The following is a 19,982-nucleotide window of genomic DNA, read 5'->3' as shown; positions in this document are numbered from 1 at the left end:
GAGGCGTCCACCAGGCAGGAGGGCGCGCCCAGGGGGGTAGGCGCGCCCCCACCCTCATGGGCCCCTCGTAGCTCCACCGACGTACTTCTTTCGCCTATATATACTCTTATACCCTAGAAACATCAGGGGGAGCCAAGAAACCACTTTTCCACCGCCGCAACCTTCTGTACCCGTAAGATCCCATCTTGGGGCCTTTTTCCGGTGATCTGCCGGAGGGAGAATCGACCACGAAGGGCTTCTACATCAACACCATTACCTCTCCGACGAAGCGTGAGTAGTTTAACACAGACCTTCGGGTCCATAGTTATTAGCTAGATGGCTTCTTCTCTCTCTTTGATTCTCAATACAAAGTTCTCCTTGATGTTCTTGGAGATCTATTCGATGTAATACTCTTTTGCGGTGTGTTTACCAAGATCCGATGAATTGTGGATTTATGAACAAGATTATCTATGAATATTATTTGGTTCTTCTCTGAATTCTTATATGCATGATTTGATATCTTGCAAGTCTCTTCGAATTATCGGTTTAGTTTGGCCTACTAGATTGATCTTTCTTGCAATGGGAGAAGTGCTTAGCTTTGGGTTCAATCTTGCGGTGTCCTTTCCCAGTGACAGTAGGGGCAGCAAGGCACGTATTGTATTGTTGCCATCAGGGATAAAAAGATGGGGTTTTATCATATTGCTTGAGTTTATTGTTGGAAATATGCCCTAGAGGCAATAATAAAATGGTTATTATTGTATTTCCTTGTTCATGATAATTGTCTAATGTTCATGCTATAATTGTATTAACTAGAAACCGTAATACATGTGTGAATACATAGACCACAATATGTCCCTAGTGAGCCTCTAGTTGACTAGCACGTTTATCAATATATGGTTATGGTTTCCTGACCATGGACATAGGATGTCATTGATAACGGGATCACATCATTAGGAGAATGATGTGATGGACAAGACCCGATCCTAAGCATAGCACAGGATCGTGTAGTTCGTTTGCTAAAAGCTTTTCTAATATCAAGTATCATTTCCTTAGACCATGAGATTGTGCAACTCCCGGATACCGTAGGAATGCTTTGGGTGTGCCAAATGTCACAACGTAACTGGGTGGCTATAAAGGTGCACTACGGGTATCTCCAAAAGTGTCTGTTGGGTTGGCACGAATCGAGACTGGGATTTGTCACTCCGTGTGACAGAGAGGTATCTCTGGGCCCACTCGGTAGGACATCATCATAATGTGCACAATGTGATCAAGGAGTTGATCACGGGATGATGTGTTACGGAACGAGTAAAGAGACTTGCCATAACGAGATTGAACAAGGTATCAGTATACCGATGATCGAATCTCGGGCAAGTACTATACCGGTAGACAAAGGGAATTGTATACGGGATTGATGGAATCCTTGACATCGTGGTTCATCTGATGAGATCATCATGGAACATGTGGGAGCCAACATGGGTATCCAGATCCCGCGCATGGTTATTGGCCGGAGAGTTGTCTCGGTCATGTCTGCATGGTTCCCGAACCCGTAGGGTCTACACACTTAAGGTTCCATGACGCTAGGGTTATTGGGAAAGTATGTACACGGTTACCGAATGTTGTTCGAAGTCCTGGATGAGATCCCGGACGTCACAAGGAGTTCCGGAATGGTCCGGAGGTAAAGATTGATATATAGGAAGTGAGGATTTGGCCACCAGAAGTGTTCCGGGCATCACCGGTAATGTACCGGGACCACCAGAAGGGTTCGTGGTCCACTGGGAGGGCCCACCAGCCCCAGAGGCCTACGTGGGCCAATATTGGGAAGGGACCAGCCCCTAGGTGGGCTGGGGCGCCTCCCACCATGGCCCAAGGCGCCCTCAAGAGGAGAGGGGGCAAACCCTAGGGGCAGATGGGCCCTAAGGCCCACCCTAGGTGCGCCCCCCCTCTCTCCCCCCTTGGCCGCCACCCAGATGGGATCTGGGGGCTGCCGCCACCCCTAGGGAGGGAACCCTAGGTGGGGGCGCAGCCCCTCCTCTCCCCCTATATATACTTGAGGTATGGGGGCTGCCCAACATATGATTTGATCTCCCTCTTGGCGCAGCCCTACTTCTCTCCCTCCTCGTCTCTCTTAGTGCTTGGCGAAGCCCTGCTGGAGTACCGCGCTCCTCCACCTCCACCACGCCGTCGTGCTGCTGCTGGACGGAGTCTTCCCCAACATCTCCCTCTCTCCTTGCTGGATCAAGGCATGGGAGACGTCATCGGGCTGCACGTGTGTTGAACGCGGAGGCGCCGTTGTTCGGCGCTTAGATCGGAATCAACCTCGATCTGAATCGCTACGAGTACGACTCCTTCATCCGCGTTCTTGTAACGCTTCCACATCGCGATCTTCAAGGGTATGAAGATGCACTCCCCTCTCTCTTGTTGCTAGTATCTCCATAGATTGATCTTGGTGATGCGTAGAAAATTTTGAATTTCTGCTATGTTCCCCAACAGTGGTATCAGAGCTAGGTCTATTACGTAGATTCTTTGCACGAGTAGAACACAAGTAGTTGTGGGCGATGGTTCATACAATTTGCTTACCGTTACTATTCCTATCTTGATTCGGCGGCATTATGGGATGAAGCGGCCCGGACTGACCTTACACGTACGCTTACGTGAGACAGGTTCCACCGACTGACATGCACTTGTTGCATAAGGTGGCTAGCGGGTGCCAGTCTCTCCCACTTTACTCGGATCGGATTCGATGAAAAGGGTCCTTATGAAGGGTAAATAGCAATTGGCATATCACCGTTGTGGCTTTGCGTAGGTAAGAAACATTCTTGCTAGAAACCCATAGCAGCCATGTAAAACATGCAACAACAATTAGAGGACATCTAACTTGTTTTTGCAGGGTATGCTATGTGATGTGATATGGCCAAAAGAATGTGATGAATGATATATGTGATGTATGAGATTGATCATATTCTTGTAATAGGAATCATGACTTGCATGTCGATGAGTATGACAACCGGCAGGAGCCATAGGAGTTGTCTTATTTATTGTATGACCTGCGTGTCATGGATAACACCATGTAATTACTTTACTTTATTGCTAACCGTTAGCCATAGTAGTAGAAGTAATAGTTGGCGAGACAACTTCATGAAGACACGATGATGGAGATCATGATGATGGAGATCATGGTGTCATGCCGGTGACGATGATGATCATGGAGCCCCGAAGATGGAGATCAAAAGGAGCAAAATGATATTGGCCATATCATGTCACTTTTTGATTGCATGTGATGTTTATCATGTTTATGCATCTTATTTTCTTAGAACGACGGTAGTAAATAAGATGATCCCTCATTAAAATTTCAAGAAAGTGTTCCCCCTAACTGTGCACCGTTGCGAAAGTTCGTTGTTTCGAAGCACCACGTGATGATCGGGTGTGATAGATTCTAACGTTCACATACACCGGGTGTAAGCCATATTTACACACGGGAAACACTTAGGTTGACTTGACGAGCCTAGCATGTACAGACATGGCCTCGGAACACAAAAAGACCGAAAGGTCGAACATGAGTCGTATAGTGGATACGATCAACATGGAGATGTTCACCGATGATGACTAGTCCGTCTCACGTGATGATCGGACACGGCCTAGTTGACTCGGATCATGTATCACTTAGATGACTAGAGGGATGTCTATCTGAGTGGGAGTTCATAAGATGAACTTAATTATCCTAAACATAGTCAAAAAGGTTTTTGCAAATTATGTCATAGCTCGCACTTTAGTTCTACTATTTTAGATATGTTCCTAGAGAAAATTCAGTTGAAAGTTGATAGTAGCATTAAGTCCATAAACTGAGGATTGTCCTCGTTGCTTCGTAGAAGGCGTATGTCCTTAATGCACCGCTCGGTGTGCTGAACCTCGAACATCGTCTGTGGATGTTGCGAACATCTGACATACACGTTTTGATAACTACGTGATAGTTCAGTAATGTTAAACAGTTTAGAGTTGAGGCACCGAAGTCGATTTCGAAATGTCGCGGAACATATGAGATGTTTCGAGGGCTGAAATTGGGATTTCAGGCTCGTGCCCACGTCAAGAGGTATAAGACCTTTGACAAGTTTCTTAGCCTGCAAACTAAGGGAGAAAAGCTCAATCGTTGAGCTTGTGCTCAGATTGTCTGAGTACCACAATCACTTGAATCGAGTGGGACTTAATCTTCCAGATGAGATAGTGATGTTTCTCCAAAGTCATTGCCACCAAGCTGCTAGAGCTTCGTGATGAACTATAACATATCAGGGATAGATATGATGATCCTTGAAATATTCGTGATGTTTGACACCGCGAAAGTAGAAATCAAGAAGGAGCATCAATTGTTGATGGTTAGTGAAACCACTAGTTTCAAGAAGGGCAAGGGCAAGAAGGGATACTTCATGAAACGACAAATCAGTTGCTGCTCTAGTGAAGAAACCCAAGGTTAAACCCAAACCCGAGACTAAGTGCTTCTGAAATAAGGGGAACGGTCACTGAAGCGGAACTACCCTAGATACTTGGTAGATGAGAAGGCTGGCAAGGTCGATAGAAGTATATTGGATATACATTATGTTAATGTGTACTTTACTAGTACTCCTAGTAGCACCAGGGTATTAGATACCGGTTCGGTTGCTAAGTGTTAGTAACTCGAAATAAAAGCTACGGAATAAACAGAGACTAGCTAAAGGTGAGCTGACGATATGTGTTGGAAGTATTTCCAAGGTTGATGTGATCAAGCATCGCACACTCCCTCTACCATCGAGATTGGTGTTAAACCTAAATGATTGTTATTTGGTGTTTGCGTTGAGCATAGACATGATTGGATTATGTTTATCGCGACACAGTTATTCATTTAAGGAGAATAATGGTTACTCTGTTTATTTGAATAATACCTTCAATAGTCTTGCACCTAAAATAAATGGTTTATTAAATCTCAATCATAGTGATATACATGTTCATGCCAAAAGATATAAGATAGTAATGACAGTACCACATACTTGTGGCACTGCCACTTGAGTCATATTGGTATAAAACACATGAAGAAGCTCCATGTTGATGGATCTTTGGACTCACTCGTTTTGAAAATTTTGAGACAAGCGAACCATGTCTATTGGTATGTACGCATGAAGAAACTCCATGCAGATGTATCGTTTGGATTCACTTGATTTTGAATCACTTGAGACATGCAAATCATACCGCATGGGCAAGATGACTGAAAAGCCTCATTTTCAGTAAGATGGAACAAGAAAGCAACTTGTTGGAAGTAACACATTTTGATGTGTGAAGTCCAATGAGTGCTGAGGCACGCAGTGGATATCGTTATGTTCTTACTTCACAGATGATTTGAGTAGATTCTGAGTATGTTTACTTGATGAAACACAAATCTGAATTATTGAAAGGTTCAAGTAATTTCAGAGTGAAGTTGAAGATCGTTGTGACAAGAGGATAAAATGTCTATGATATGATCATAGGGATGAATATCTGAGTTACGAGTTTGGCACACAATCAAGACATTGTGGAAATTGTTTCACAACTAATACCGCCTGGAACACCATAGTGTGATGGTGTGTCCGAACATCATAACTGCACCCTATTAGATATGATGCATACCATGATGTCTCTTATCGAATTACTACTATCGTTTATGGGTTAGGCACTAGAGACAACCACATTCACTTTAAATAGGGCACCACGCAATTCCGTTAAGACGACACCGTATGAACTATGGTTTAGAGAAACCTAAGTTGTTGTTTCTTAAAAGTTTGGGGCTGCGACGCTTATGTGAAAAGTTCTAGGCTGATAAGCTCGAACCCAAAGCGGATAAATGCATCTTCATAGGACACCCAAAATAGTTGGGTATACCTCATGTCTCAGTTCCGGAAGCAAAAGGGATTGTTTCTAGAATCGGGTCCTTTCTCGAGGAAAAGTTTCTCTTGAAAGAATTGAGTGGGAGGATGGTGGAGACTTGATGAGGTTATTGAACCATCACTTCAACTAGTGTGTAGAAGGGCACAAGAAGTTGTTCCTATGGCGCCTACACCAATTGAAGTAGAAGCTAATGATAGTGATCATGAAACTTCAGATCAAGTCACACCAAACCTCGTAGGTCGACAAGGATGCGTACTACTTCAGAGTGGTACTTAATCCTGTCTTGGAGGTCATGTTGCTAGTCAACAATGAACCTACGAGCTATGGAGAAGCGATGGTGGGCCCGGATTCCGACGAATGGCTCGAGGCCATAAAATCCGAGAGAGGATCCATGTATGAAAACAAAGTATAGACTTTGGAAGAACTCCTCGATGGTCGTAAGGCTGTTGAGTACAGATGGATTCTAAAAGGGAAAGACAGACAATGATGGTATGTGTCACCATTAAGAAAGCTCGACTTGTCACTAAGATGTTTTCTGACAAGTTCAAGGAGTTGACTACGGTGAGACTTTCTCACTCGTAGCGATGCTAAGAGTCTGTTGGAATTGTATTAGCAGTTACTGCATTATTTATGAAATCTTGCAGATAGGATGTAAAAACATTGTTTCCTCGATGATTTTCTTGAGGAAAGGTTTTATGTGATACAACCAGAAGGTTTTGTCAATCCTGAAAGATGCTAACAAGTATGCAAAGCTCCAGCAATCCTTCTAAGGATTGGAGTAAGCATCTCGAAATTGGAATATACACTTTGATGAAGACGATCAAAGATTTTGGGTTTATACAAAGTTTATGAGAAACTTGTATTTCCAAAGAAGTGAGTGGGAGCACTATAGCATTTCTGATGAGTATATGTTATTGACATATTGTTGATTGGAAATGATGTAGAATTTCTGGAAAGCATATAGGGTTACCTGAAAGTGTTTTTCAATGGAAAACCTGGATTAAGCTACTTGAACATTGAGCATCAAGATTTATAAGGATAGATAAAAATCGCTTAATAATACTTTCAAATGAATACACACCATGGCAAGATTTTGAAGGAGTTCAAAATAGATCGACAAAGAAGGAGTTCTTGGGTGTGTTATAAGGTGTGAGTATTGAGTAAGACTCAAGACCTGACCACGGCATAAAAGAGAGAAAGGATGAAGGTCGTCCCCTATGCTATAGACGTAGGCTCTACAGTATGCTATGCTGTGTACCGCACCTAAAGTGTGCCTTGCCATGAGTCAGTCAAGGGGTGCAAGTGTGATACAGGAATGGATCATAGGACAGCGGTCAAGGTTATCCTTAGTAGCTAGTGGACTAAGGAATTTTCTCGATTATGGAGGTGGTAAAAGAGTTCGTCGTAAAGGGTTACGCGGATGCAAACTTTGACACTAATCTGGATGACTCTGAGTAGTAGACCGGATTCGTATAGTAGAACAATTATTTGGAATAGCTCCAGATAGAGCGTGGTAGATGCATCTAGGAGATGACATAGAGATTTGTAAAGCACACACGGATCTGAAAGATTCAGACCCGTTGACTAATAACCTCTCTCACAAGCGAGATATGATCAAACCCCATGGGTGTTGAATTCATTACAATAAAATAGTGATGTGAACTAGATTATTGACTCTAGTGCAAGTGGGAGACTGTTGGAAATATGCCCTAGAGGAAATAATAAAATGGTTATTATTGTATTTCCTTGTTCATGATAATTGTCTATTGTTCATGCTATAATTGTATTAACTGGAAACCGTAATACATGTGTGAATACATAGACCACAACATGTCCCTAGTGAGCCTCTAGTTGACTAGCTCGTTGATCAATAGATGGTTATGGTTTCCTGACCATGGACATAGGATGTCATTGATAACAGGATCACATCATTAGGAGAATGATGTGATGGACAAGACCCAATCCTAAGCATATCACATGATCGTGTAGTTCGTTTGCTAAAAGCTTTTCTAATGTCAAGTATCATTTCCTTAGACCATGAGATTGTGCAACTCCCGGATACCGTAGGAATGCTTTGGGTGTGCCAAATGTCATAACGTAACTGGGTGGCTATAAAGGTGCACTACGGGTATCTCCGAAAGTGTCTGTTGGGTTGGCACGAATCGAGACTGGGATTTGTCACTCCGTGTGACGGAGAGGTATCTCTGGGCCCACTCGGTAGGACATCATCATAATGTGCACAATGTGATCAAGGAGTTGATCACGGGATGATGTGTTACGGAACGAGTAAAGAGACTTGCCATAACGAGATTGAACAAGGTATCGGTATACCGACGATCGAATCTCGGGCAAGCACTATACCGGTAGACAAAGGGAATTGTATACGGGATTGATTGAATCCTTGACATCGTGGTTCATCCGATGAGATCATCGTGGAACATGTGGGAGCCAACATGGGTATCCAGATCCCGCTGTTGGTTATTGGCCGGAGAGTTGTCTCGGTCATGTCTGCATGGTTCCCGAACCCGTAGGGTCTACACACTTAAAGTTCGATGACGCTAGGGTTATAAGGAAAGTATGTACGCGGTTACCGAATGTTGTTTGAAGTCCCGGATGAGATCCCGGACGTCACGAGGAGTTCCGGAATGGTCCGGAGTTAAAGATTGATATATAGGAAGTGAGGATTTGGCCATCGGAAGTGTTCCGGGCATCACCAGTAATGTACCGGGACCACCAGAAGGGTCCGGGGTCCACTGGGAGGGGCCACCAGCCCCAGAGGCCTACATGGGCCAATAGTGGGAAGGGACCAGCCCCTAGGTGGGTTGGGGCGCCTCCCACCAAGGCCCAAGGCGCCCTCAAGAGGAGAGGGGGCAAACCCTAGGGGCAGATGGGCCCTAAGGCCCACCCTAGGTGCGCCCCCTCTCTCTCCCCCCTTGGCCGCCACCCAGATGGGATCTGAGGGCTGCCACCACCCCTAGGGAGGGAACCCTAGGTGGGGCCGCAGCCCCTCCTCTCCCCCTATATATACTTGAGGTATGGGGGCTGCCCAACATATGATTTGATCTCCCTCTTGGCGCAGCCCTACCTCTCTCCCTCCTCGTCTCTCGTAGTGCTTGGCGAAGCCCTGCTGGAGTACCGCGCTCCTCCACCACCACCATGCCGTCGTGCTGCTGCTGGACGAAGTCTTCCCCAACCTCTCCCTCTCTCCTTGCTAAATCAAGGCATGGGAGACGTCATCGGGCTGCACGTGTGTTGAACGCGGAGGCACCGTTGTTCGGCGCTTAGATCGGAATCAACCGCGATCTGAATCACTACGAGTATGACTCCTTCATCCGCGTTCTTGTAACGCTTCCGCATCGCGATCTTCAAGGGTATGAAGATGCACTCCCCTCTCTCTCGTTGATAGTATCTCCATAGATTGATCTTGGTGATGCGTAGAAAATTTTGAATTTCTGCTACGTTCCCCAACATTTATCCCTCTACATCATGTCATCTTGCTTAATGCGTTACTCCGTTCTTATGAACTTAATACTCTGGATGCATGGTGGATAGCGGTCGATGTGTGGAGTAATAGTAGTAGATGCAGAATCGTTTCGGTCTACTTAACACGGACGTGATGCCTATGTTCATGATCATTGCCTTAGATATCTTCATAATTATGCGCTCTTCTATCAATTGCTCGGCAGTAATTTGTTCACCCACCATAATACATGTTATCTCGAGAGAAGCCACTATGAAACCTATGGCCCCTGGGTCTCTTTTCCATTATATTACATCTCTTTTTCCTTTATATTACATCTCTTTTCCATTATATTAAGATCTCCTTTCCATTATATTGCATCTCTTTAAATCTCATTTACTATTTTGCAATCTTTACTTTCCAATCTATAGAACAAAAATACCAAAAACATTTACTTTATTATCTCTATTAGATCTCACTTTTGCAAGTGACCATGAAGGGATTGACAACCCCTTTATCACGTTGGTTGCAAGGTTCTTGATTGTTTGTGCAGGTACTAGGTGACTTGTGTGTTGTCTCCTACTGGATTGATACCTTGGTTCTCAAAAACTGAGGGAAATACTTACGCTACTTTGCTGCATCACCCTTTCCTCTTCAACGGAAAAACCAACGCAAGCTCAAGAGGTAGCAAGAAGGATTTCTGGCGCCGTTGCCGGGGAGATCTACGCCAAGTCAAGCCATACCAAGTACCCATCATAAGCTCTTCTCCCTCGCATTACATTATTTGCCATTCGCCTCTCGGTTTCCTCTCCCCCACTTCTAAAATGATTTTCGAAAACCTTTGCCTTTTCTTCGCCCTTCTTCCGTTAGATCTTTTGTTCGCTTGTGTTACCATGTGCCTTCTTTTTGCTTGCATCTTTGCTTGCTAGAAGTTTATGGATCCTCATCCACTTGCTAATCTTTTTAAGAGATCCAATTATGATGAACCAATTGCTAGTGATTTTTGTGCACTAGATTATCTTTATGAAGTTTTGCTTGAAATTAGTGAATCTGAAAATTGTGATGAAGAAATTTATGAGAGATTCACGATAGCTCCTTGAATAAAAAGCATGATTACAATGATTTTACTATAAATTCTATTAATGTCAATTGTGTTAATGATATGCAAAACCCTAAGCTTGGGGATGCTACTTTTGCTATGTCTACTACTTGTTGCAATGATCATGACTGGGGTGATTCTTCTTATGATCTTCAAAATTTATTTAAGCCCCATGATGAATCTGAGATTGATAATAATGTTTCCAATATTATTGAAAGTGGGTTTGGAACAGTGTCAACTTTGGATCCCACATATTTGGAGAATGTTCAATCTTATGGAATTATTGATAAAAGTGGGTTTGGAGAGGTCATGACTTTAGTTAATGTTAATCCCACTATTTTGGAAGAGTGTCAACTTCGCATGCATGTGGATCTTGTTGAGAATATGTTTTGTGATAGCTATATTGTTGAATTTTATTTTGATCCTACATATAATATGATAGAGGAAAATATGTTGTAGAAATTTTCATGTTACTAAATTACCTCTCTTCATGTTGAGATTGCTATCGTCTCTTTCTTCTTCCTTGCATATGCTAGTTTTTGCTTGCCTTGATTATTTATTTGCTTATAAAATGCCTATGCATAGGAAGTATGGTAGACTTAGATGTGTGTTTCACGTGTTTTATGATGCTCTCTTTGTGCTTCAATTCTTGTCCTTCATGTGAGCATCATTGAAATCTCAATGCCTAGCTAAGGGCGTTAAACGATAGCGCTTGTTGGGAGGCAACCCAATTTTATTTTTGTTCTTTGCTTTTTCCTCCTGTTTAGTAATAAAAAATTCATCTAGCTTCTGTTTAGATGTGTTTTTATGTTTTAATTAGTGTTTGTGCCAAGTAGAACCTTTGGGAAGACTTGGGTTAAGTCTTTGCGATCTGCTGTAAAAAACAGAAATTTTGTGCTCACGAGAATAGCTGTAATTTTTAACAGAAGAGTGATTTTAGGTTGATTCTTTTTGAAGATGATTAATAGCAAATTTCTCACGTCCACCAATTTATTTCAGAATTTTTAGTGTTACAGAAGTATTCTAAAGTTACAGATTCCTACAGACTGTTCTGTTTTTGACAGATTCTGTTTTTCGTGTGTTGTTTGCTTATTTTGATGAATCTATGAGTAGTATCGGGGGGTATGAACCATAGAGAAGTTGGAATACAGTCGTTTTAACACAAATATAAATAAATAATGAGTTCATTACAGTACCTTAAAGTGGTGGTTTATTTTCTTATACTAACGGAGCTCAAGAGATTTTCTATTGAAGTTTTGTGTTGTGAAGTTTTCAAGTTTTTGGGTAAAGATTTGTTGGATTTTGGAATAAGGAGTGGAAAGAGCCTAAGCTTGGGGATTCCCAAGGCACCCCAAGGTAAAATTCAAGGACAACCAAAAGCCTAAGCTTGGGGATGCCCCAGAAGGCACCCCCTCTTTCGTCTTCGTCTATCGGTAACTTTACTTGAGGCTATATTTTTATTCACCACATGATATGTGTTTTGCTTGGAGCGTCTTGTATGATTTGAGTCTTTGCCTTTTAGTTTAGCACAATCATCCGTGCTGTACAAACCATTTGGAAGAGACACGCATGAATCAGAATTTATTAGAATACTCTATTTGCTTCACTTATATCTTTTGAGCTAGACAATATTGCTCTAGTGCTTCACTTATATCTTTTTAGAGCACGGCAGTGGTTTTATTTTATAGAAATTGTTGAACTCTCATGCTTCACTTATATTATTTTGAGAGTCTTTTAGAACAACATGGTAATTTTCTTTGGTTATAAAATTAGTCCTAATATGATGGGCATCCAAGATGGGTCCAATAAAAACTTTCATATAAAGTGTATTGAATACTATGAGAAGTTTGGTTCTTTATGATTGTTTTGAGATATGAAGATGGTGATATTAGAGTCATGCTAGTAGAGTAGTTGTGAATTTGAGAGATACTTGTGTTAAAGTTTTTGATTCCCGTAGCATGCACGTATGGTGAACCGTTATGTGATGAAGTTGGAGCATGATTTATTTATTGATTGTCTTCCTTATGAGTGGCGGTCGGGGACGAGCAATTGTCTTTTCCTACCAATCTATACCCCTAGGAGCATGCGCGTAGTACTTAGTTTCGATAACTAATAAATTTTTGCAATAAGTATGTGAGTTCTTTATGACTAATGTTGAGTCCATGGATTATACGCACTCTCACCCTTCCACCATTGCTAGCCTCTCTAGTATCGCGCAACTTTCGCCGGTACCATACACCCACCATATACCTTCCTCAAAACAGCCACCATACCTACCTATTATGGCATTTCCATAGCCATTCCGATATATATATATATATATATATATATATATATATATATATTGCCATGCAACTTTCCATCGTTCCATCTATTATGACACGCTCCATCATTGTCATATTGCCTTGCATGATCATGTAGTTGACATCGTATTTGTGGCAAAGCCACTATTCATAATTTTTCATACATGTCACTCTTGAGTCATTGCACATCCTGGTACACCATTGGAGGCATTCACATAGAGTCATGTTTTGTTCTAAGTATTGAGTTGTAATTCTTGAGTTGTAAGTAAATAAAAGTATGATGATCTTCATTATTAGAGCATTGTCCCAGTGAGGAAAGGATGATGGAGACTATGATTCCCCCACAAGTCGGGATGAGACTCCGGACTAAATTAAAAGAAAAAGAGGCCATAAAAAAAGAGAAAAGGCCCAAATAGAAAAATAAAAAATGAGAGAAAAAGAGAGAAGGGGCAATGCTACTATCCTTTTTACCACACTTGTGCTTCAAAGTAGCACCATGATCTTCATGATAGAGAGTATCCTATATTGTCACTTTCATATACTAGTGGGAATTTTTCATTATAGAACTTGGCTTGTATATTCCAATGATGGGCTTCCTCAAAGTGACCTTGGTCTTCGTGAGCAAGCAAGTTGGATGCACACCCACTTAGTTTCTTTTGTTGAGCTTTCATACACTTATAGTTCTAGTGCATCCGTTGCATGGCAATCCCTACTCACTCACATTGATATCTATTGATGGGCATCTCCATAGCCCGTTGATACACCTAGTTGATGTGAGACTATCTTCTCCTTTTTTGTCTTCTCCACAACCACCATTCTATTCCACCTATAGTGCTATGTCCATGGCTCACGCTCATGTATTGTGTGAAGATTGAAAAAGTTTGAGAACATCAGAAGTATGAAACAATTACTTGGCTTGTCATCAGGGTTATGCATGATTAAATACTTTGTGTGATGAAGATAGAGCATAACCAGACTATATGATTTTGTAGGGATAACTTTCTTTGGCCATGTTATTTTGAGAAGACATGATTGCTTTGTTAGTATGCTTGAAGTATTATTATTTTTATGTCAATATTAAACTTTTGTCTTGAATCTTTTGGATCTGAACATTCATGCCACAATAAAAAAATACATTGATAAATATGTTAGGTAGCATTCCACATCAAAAATTCTATTTTTATCATTTACCTATTCGAGGACGAGTAGGAATTAAGCTTGGGGATGCTTGATACGTCTCCAACGTATCTATAATTTTTGATTGTTCCATGCTATTATATTATCTGTTTTGGATGTTTAATGGGCTTTAATATGCTCGTTTATAATATTTTTGGGACTAACCTATTAACCGGAGGACCAGTGCCAGTTTCTGTTTTTGTGTGTGTGCCTATTTCAGTGTTTCGAAGAAAAGGAATACCAAACGGAGTCCAAACGGAATGAAACCTTCGCGATGATCTTTCTTGGACCGAAAGCAAACCAGAAGACTTAGAGTTGAAGTCAAAAATGCCACGAGGCGTCCACGAGGCAGGAGGGCGCGTCTAGGGGGTAGGCGCGCCCCCACCGTCGTGGGCCCCTCATAGCTCCACCGACGTACTTCTTTCACCTATATACTCTTATACCCTAGAAACATCAGGGGGAGCCACGAAACCACTTCTCCACTGCCGCAACCTTCTGTACCCGTGAGATCCCATCTTGGGGCCTTTTTCGGCGATCTGCCGGGGGGGAATCGATCACGGAGGGCTTCTACATCAACACCATTACCTCTCCGATGAAGCGTGACTAGTTTACCATAGACCTTCGGGTCCATACTTATTAGCTAGATGGCTTCTTCTCTCTCTTTGATTCTCAATACAAAGTTCTCCTCGATGTTCTTGGAGATCTATTCAATGTTATACTCTTTTGCGGTGTGTTTGCCGAGATCCGATGAATTGTGGATTTATGAACAAGATTATCTAGGAATATTATTCGGTTCTTCTCTGAATTCTTATATGCATGATTTGATATCTTTGCAAGTCTCTTCGAATTATCTGTTTAGTCTGGCATACTAGATTGATCTTTCTTGCAATGGGAGAAGTGCTTAGCTTTGGGTTCAATCTTGTGGTGTCCTTTCCCAGTGACAGTAGGGGCAGCAAGGCACGTATTGTATTGTTGCCATCGAGGATAAAAAGATGGTGTTTATATCATATTGCTTGAGTTTATCCCTCTACATCATGCCATCTTGCTTAATGCGTTACTCCGTTCTTATGAACTTAATACTCTAGATGCATGATGGATAGCGGTCGATGCGTGGAGTAATAGTAGTAGATGCAGAATCGTTTCAGCCCACTTGACACGGACGTGATGCCTATGTTCATGGTCATTGCCTTAGATATGTTCATAATTATGCGCTTTTCTATCAATTGCTCGGTAGTAATTTGTTCACCGACCATAATACATGCTATCTAGAGAGAAGCCACTAGTGAAACCTATGGCCCCTGGTCTCTTTTCCATCATATTACATCTCTTTTCCATTATAGTACATCTCTTTTCCATTATATTGCATTCTCTTTAAGTCTCGTTTACTATTTTGCAATCTTTACTTTCCAATCTATACAACAAAAATACCAAAAATATTTACTTTATTATCTCTATCAGATCTCACTTTTGCAAGTGACCGTGAAGGGATGGACAACCCCTTTATCATGTTGGTTGCAAGGTTCTTGATTGTTTATGCAGGTACTAGATGACTTGTGCGTCGTCTCCTACTGAATTGATACCTTGGTTCTCAAAAACTGAGGGAAATACTTACACTACTTTGCTGCATCACCCTTTGCTCTTCAAGGGAAAAACCAATGCAAGCTCAAGAGGTAGCACCCGACAACTATTCAATGAATCGCCAGAGCTAAAAATAGTTGTATGTTCTTCTTTGTAGAAATGGATTCCGATTTGGAGCACATATACGAGCAGTATGTTGAGTCATACGACGGGTCGTCAGACGAGGAGGAGTACTCCGATGAGATGGCGATGATGCAGACGGTCCTTGAAGACGCGGAGCATGCGGAGGAGCATGTTCTCAATTTCAAGGGCTCGATCAAGGGTCATTGAGTGCTCAACCGCAATAGGGGCGCAGGCATTTGACACTGATGACCGACTACTTTGCTCCCGATGCACTATTCGCCGACCATTTCCGCCGTTGTTTTTGGATGCGCAAGACTGTCTTCGATCGTTTGTACCATGGCGCCTAGTCCTACGATGACTACTTCATCCCAAAGAAGGATGTCGTGGGAACGGTTGGCTTCTCTGGTTACCAGAAGTGCACGGCTGCACTCTGGATGCTTGCATATGGCACGGTTGTTGATTCGTGGGATGAGTACCTATGGATGTCTGAGAGGACATGCGGAGATGCCATGGTCAGGTTTGCAACTGCCGTGGTTGAGGTGTTCAGACCTTAGTACCTGAGAGAACCAACTGTGGTAGACATTGAGAGGCTCTTGGCAATCTCAGAAGCAAGAGGGTGGCCAGGTTTGCCTGTATCTCTTGACTGCATGCATTGGAAATGGAAGAACCGCCCGAATGCTTTACAAGGGCATATCAGGGTCATATTAAGAAGGCCACCATCATTCTTCAAGTAGTTGCATCACAGGATCTTTGGATTTGGCATGCCCGGGTCTCACAATGACATCAATGTGCTGCAACGATCATCGTTGTTTGCGAGACCGACTGAAGGAAAAGCTCCTCCTTAGCACTATACCGTCAATGGACATGAGTACAACATGGGCAACTATGTGGTTGGCAGTATCTATCCTCCATGGTCTACCTTTGTCAGCACCATCTCAAACCCAGTTGGCCAGAAAAAGGCTTATTTTGCCCAAAGACAAGAAGCAACTAGAAAGGATGTCGAGAGGGCATTTAGAGTTCTGCGAGCCTGTCTTGTAGTTGTTCGTGGACCTGCAAAACAATGGGTTCTAGAGACCTTGTGGGAGGTGATGGCATGTTGTGTGATTATGCACAACATGATCATCGAGGATGAGGGTGACGATACTGCCACAACTCTGGAATTTGAGAACATGGGTGATCCTATCCAACTTCCGGACCAGAATCCGACCACATTTGAAGAGTTTATTCAAATGCATCAACAAATTCAACCGACCAACTCACGAGCAGCTGAAGGAAGATCTGATTGAGCATCAGTGGTTGGTGAAAGGGGACAAAAATGTTGGGATGTAATATTTGAACTTTTTTAAATTTGAACCAGTCCTACATGCAGCTATTTGAACGTCTTTACCCTTTGCATGCAGCTATTTGATCGTGCGAACTTGAAAAATTAGAAAGGCCGGATGTGTGCGGCTATGGTTGGATGTCGTCCTCCCGCATCCGTGTCCGCGGACGGATGCGGGAGGAAATTTGTGGGTTGCCATTGGAGATGCCCTTACAAGATAAAACATCAGTCCTTTCAAATCCATCTTCTAGGTGACAAAAAGTCACTCAACCTACAAACTTGATGATAATGGTGTTCATGATTAGGGTAGCTTGCCTTGACCTCAGCCCTAGACATATACCATCTAACCGAAGCACCGGTTCAGCAGATCCATAGCGCACACTGCATGTGCACACTCCAGAAGTCGCCACCACCGTCTTTTGCGAACCATCTTCGGTGCAGTGATCAATGAAATAATCTTGTCAGGCTGCCGTCGACGCCACCGCCCTGCGCTCATCCATAGTTCGACGCCGAGATCTACCTACGTTGTGCCGCCGAGACTCACTGTCTATGACTTGGAAAACCACGTCGCTCCATCTCAGGACCCCCGCAGACAACACATGCTGTAAAAAAGATGCCCCCATGAGGGAAAAATAGCCCGCACACCACCATCGTTCGATTTGAGAGACCAGATCTGGGGTTTCCCCCATAGTAGCGTTTGCGGGAAGACGACAATTGCGACAATGATACCTCTAACAAGGAAACAACGCAAATTCACCGTCATCGCCCAGCATGACCAAAGTTGGCGCGGTTTTCACCAGCGGTCGCTCCTTCCCGGACCCATCGTTGGCTTCCGATCCGCAAACCCTAGAGGGCTTCGAATCTCCTGCATCAAGCACTGTCGATGCTGATTCGGCCGCCACGCCCCGGGCAACAAACCTGGATATATGGTCCCTTGTCCGCCACCCGTAGACATCACCACATGAAGCCACCTCCTGGCCCGTCATCCCTCACAAAGAGGATGCCGCCGTCGCCGTGTCTGGAGCCGCTGCTCTGGGGGTCCTTTCATTGTAGATCTCCACAGATTCCGTTGTCCCCACATTTACATGGGATTTCTCTCTAGCGGGAGGAGAAGCCGCCGGAGGAAGAGCTCGCACCGTCGTGTACAACCCCTCAGGCAGCCATACCATAGCCGCAAGACACGAGATCCCCTCCCCCGTTCACAAGCAGTGCACGGGCTTTCCCTGCAGCCACCTCTAGGGACGGCGAGGGGAGATGGGAGGATGGAGGAGAGGGCGGCGGCTAGGGTTAGCGCCCCCGGCCGCCCTGGAGGAGGTGACATGAGGAGCATCTGGGAGTCATGACATGAGAGTATCATGGATGTTGAATTGCTATAGATTGCACCCTAGCCCTTTTGTCCCTGGGCCTGCGCCCCTCCTAGGACGCAAATTACAACAAGTTCAGGTGGACGATCACAGTCCATCGTTCTACTAAAATACTTGTTATGGAATATGACAAAAAGGAAAAGGACTCAAGATCATTAATCTAGTGGAGCATCACCGTCGTCGTGGATACAACAAAAGATTAGAGGTGTTGCTAATAATACTAGATGACCTGTTGCGTCACTGGGCAGTGTAGGATCAAAAGTATGTCTAGAAGGGGGGGGGGGGTGATTAGACTACTTGACCAAATAAAAACCTAGCCTTTTCCCAATATTAATTCTTGGTAGATTTTAGCAACTTAGCACTAGTCAAGCAATCAACCTACACATGCAATTCAAAGAGTATAGCAGCGGAATGTAAATCATTGCATATGAAGGTAAAGGGGGGGAGTTTGGAGGGAGCAAACGCAATGTTGACACGGAGATTTTTGGCGTGGTTCCGATAGGTGGTGCTATCGTACATCCACGTTCACGGAGACTTCAACCCACGAAGGGTAACGGCTGCGCAAGTCCACGGAGGACTCCACCCACGAAGGGTCCACGAAGAAGCAACCTTGTCTATCCCACCATGGCCATCGCCCACGAAGGACTTTCCTCATTTGGGTAGATCTTCACGAAGTAGGCGATCTCCTTGCCCTTACAAACTCCTTGGTTCAACTCCACAATCTTGACGGAGGCTCCCAAGTGACACCTAACCAATCTAGGAGACACCACTCTCCAAAAGGTAATAGATGGTGTGTTGATGATGAACTCCTTGCTCTTGTGCTTCAAATGATAGTCTCCCCAACACTCAACTCTCTCTCACAGATTTGGCTATGGTGCAAAGATGATTTGAGTGGAAAGCAACCTGGGGAAGGCTAGAGATCAAGATTCTTGTGATTGGAATGGAATGTCTTGGTCTCAACACATGAGTAGGTGGTTCTCTCTCAAAAAATAAGTAGTGGAAGTGTAGGAACATTCTGATGGCTCTCTCCATGAATGAAGAATGGGTGGAGGTGTATATATAGCCTCCACACAAAATCTAACCGTTACACACAGATTCCCAAACTCGGTGAGACCGAATGGTGAAACTCGGTCAGACCGATTTAGTTCAAGACGTGAACGTTAGGCTTTTTGGTGGGACCGATATGATGAACTCGGTGGGACCGATGCACTAGGGTTAGGGCATAACTTAATCTCGGTGAGACCGATCACATGAACTCGGTGGGACCGATTTCAGTAATAGGCACACAGGGAGTTGGTCAGGCAAACTCGGTGGGACCGATCCTCTCATTTTGGTGAGACCGAAACATTACGAAAAGGAAACAGGGAGTTTGCATTGCGAACTCGATGGGATCAATCGCTCATTTCGGTGAGACCAAAATGTTACGAAGGGAAACAGAGAGTTTGCAATCCCATCTCGGTTAGACTGAGATCCCTATCGGTGAAACTGAACTGATTAGGGTTTGTGGCAGTGACTATGTCAAATGAACTCGGTGGCGCCGGATAGATCAAATTGGTGGGGCCGAGTTTGACTTTTAGGTTTAGGACATATGTGGAAATGAGAAAGTGGTTGAGGGTTTTGGAGCATATCACTAAGCATTTTGAGCAAGCAAGCCATTAAGCAACACCTCATCCCCTTTTAATAGTATTGGCTT

Source organism: Triticum dicoccoides, chromosome 4B (genome assembly GCF_002162155.2).
Source record: "Triticum dicoccoides isolate Atlit2015 ecotype Zavitan chromosome 4B, WEW_v2.0, whole genome shotgun sequence".
Taxonomy (NCBI): Eukaryota; Viridiplantae; Streptophyta; class Magnoliopsida; order Poales; family Poaceae; genus Triticum; species Triticum dicoccoides.
Note: the sequence above shows the minus strand (reverse complement) of the source record.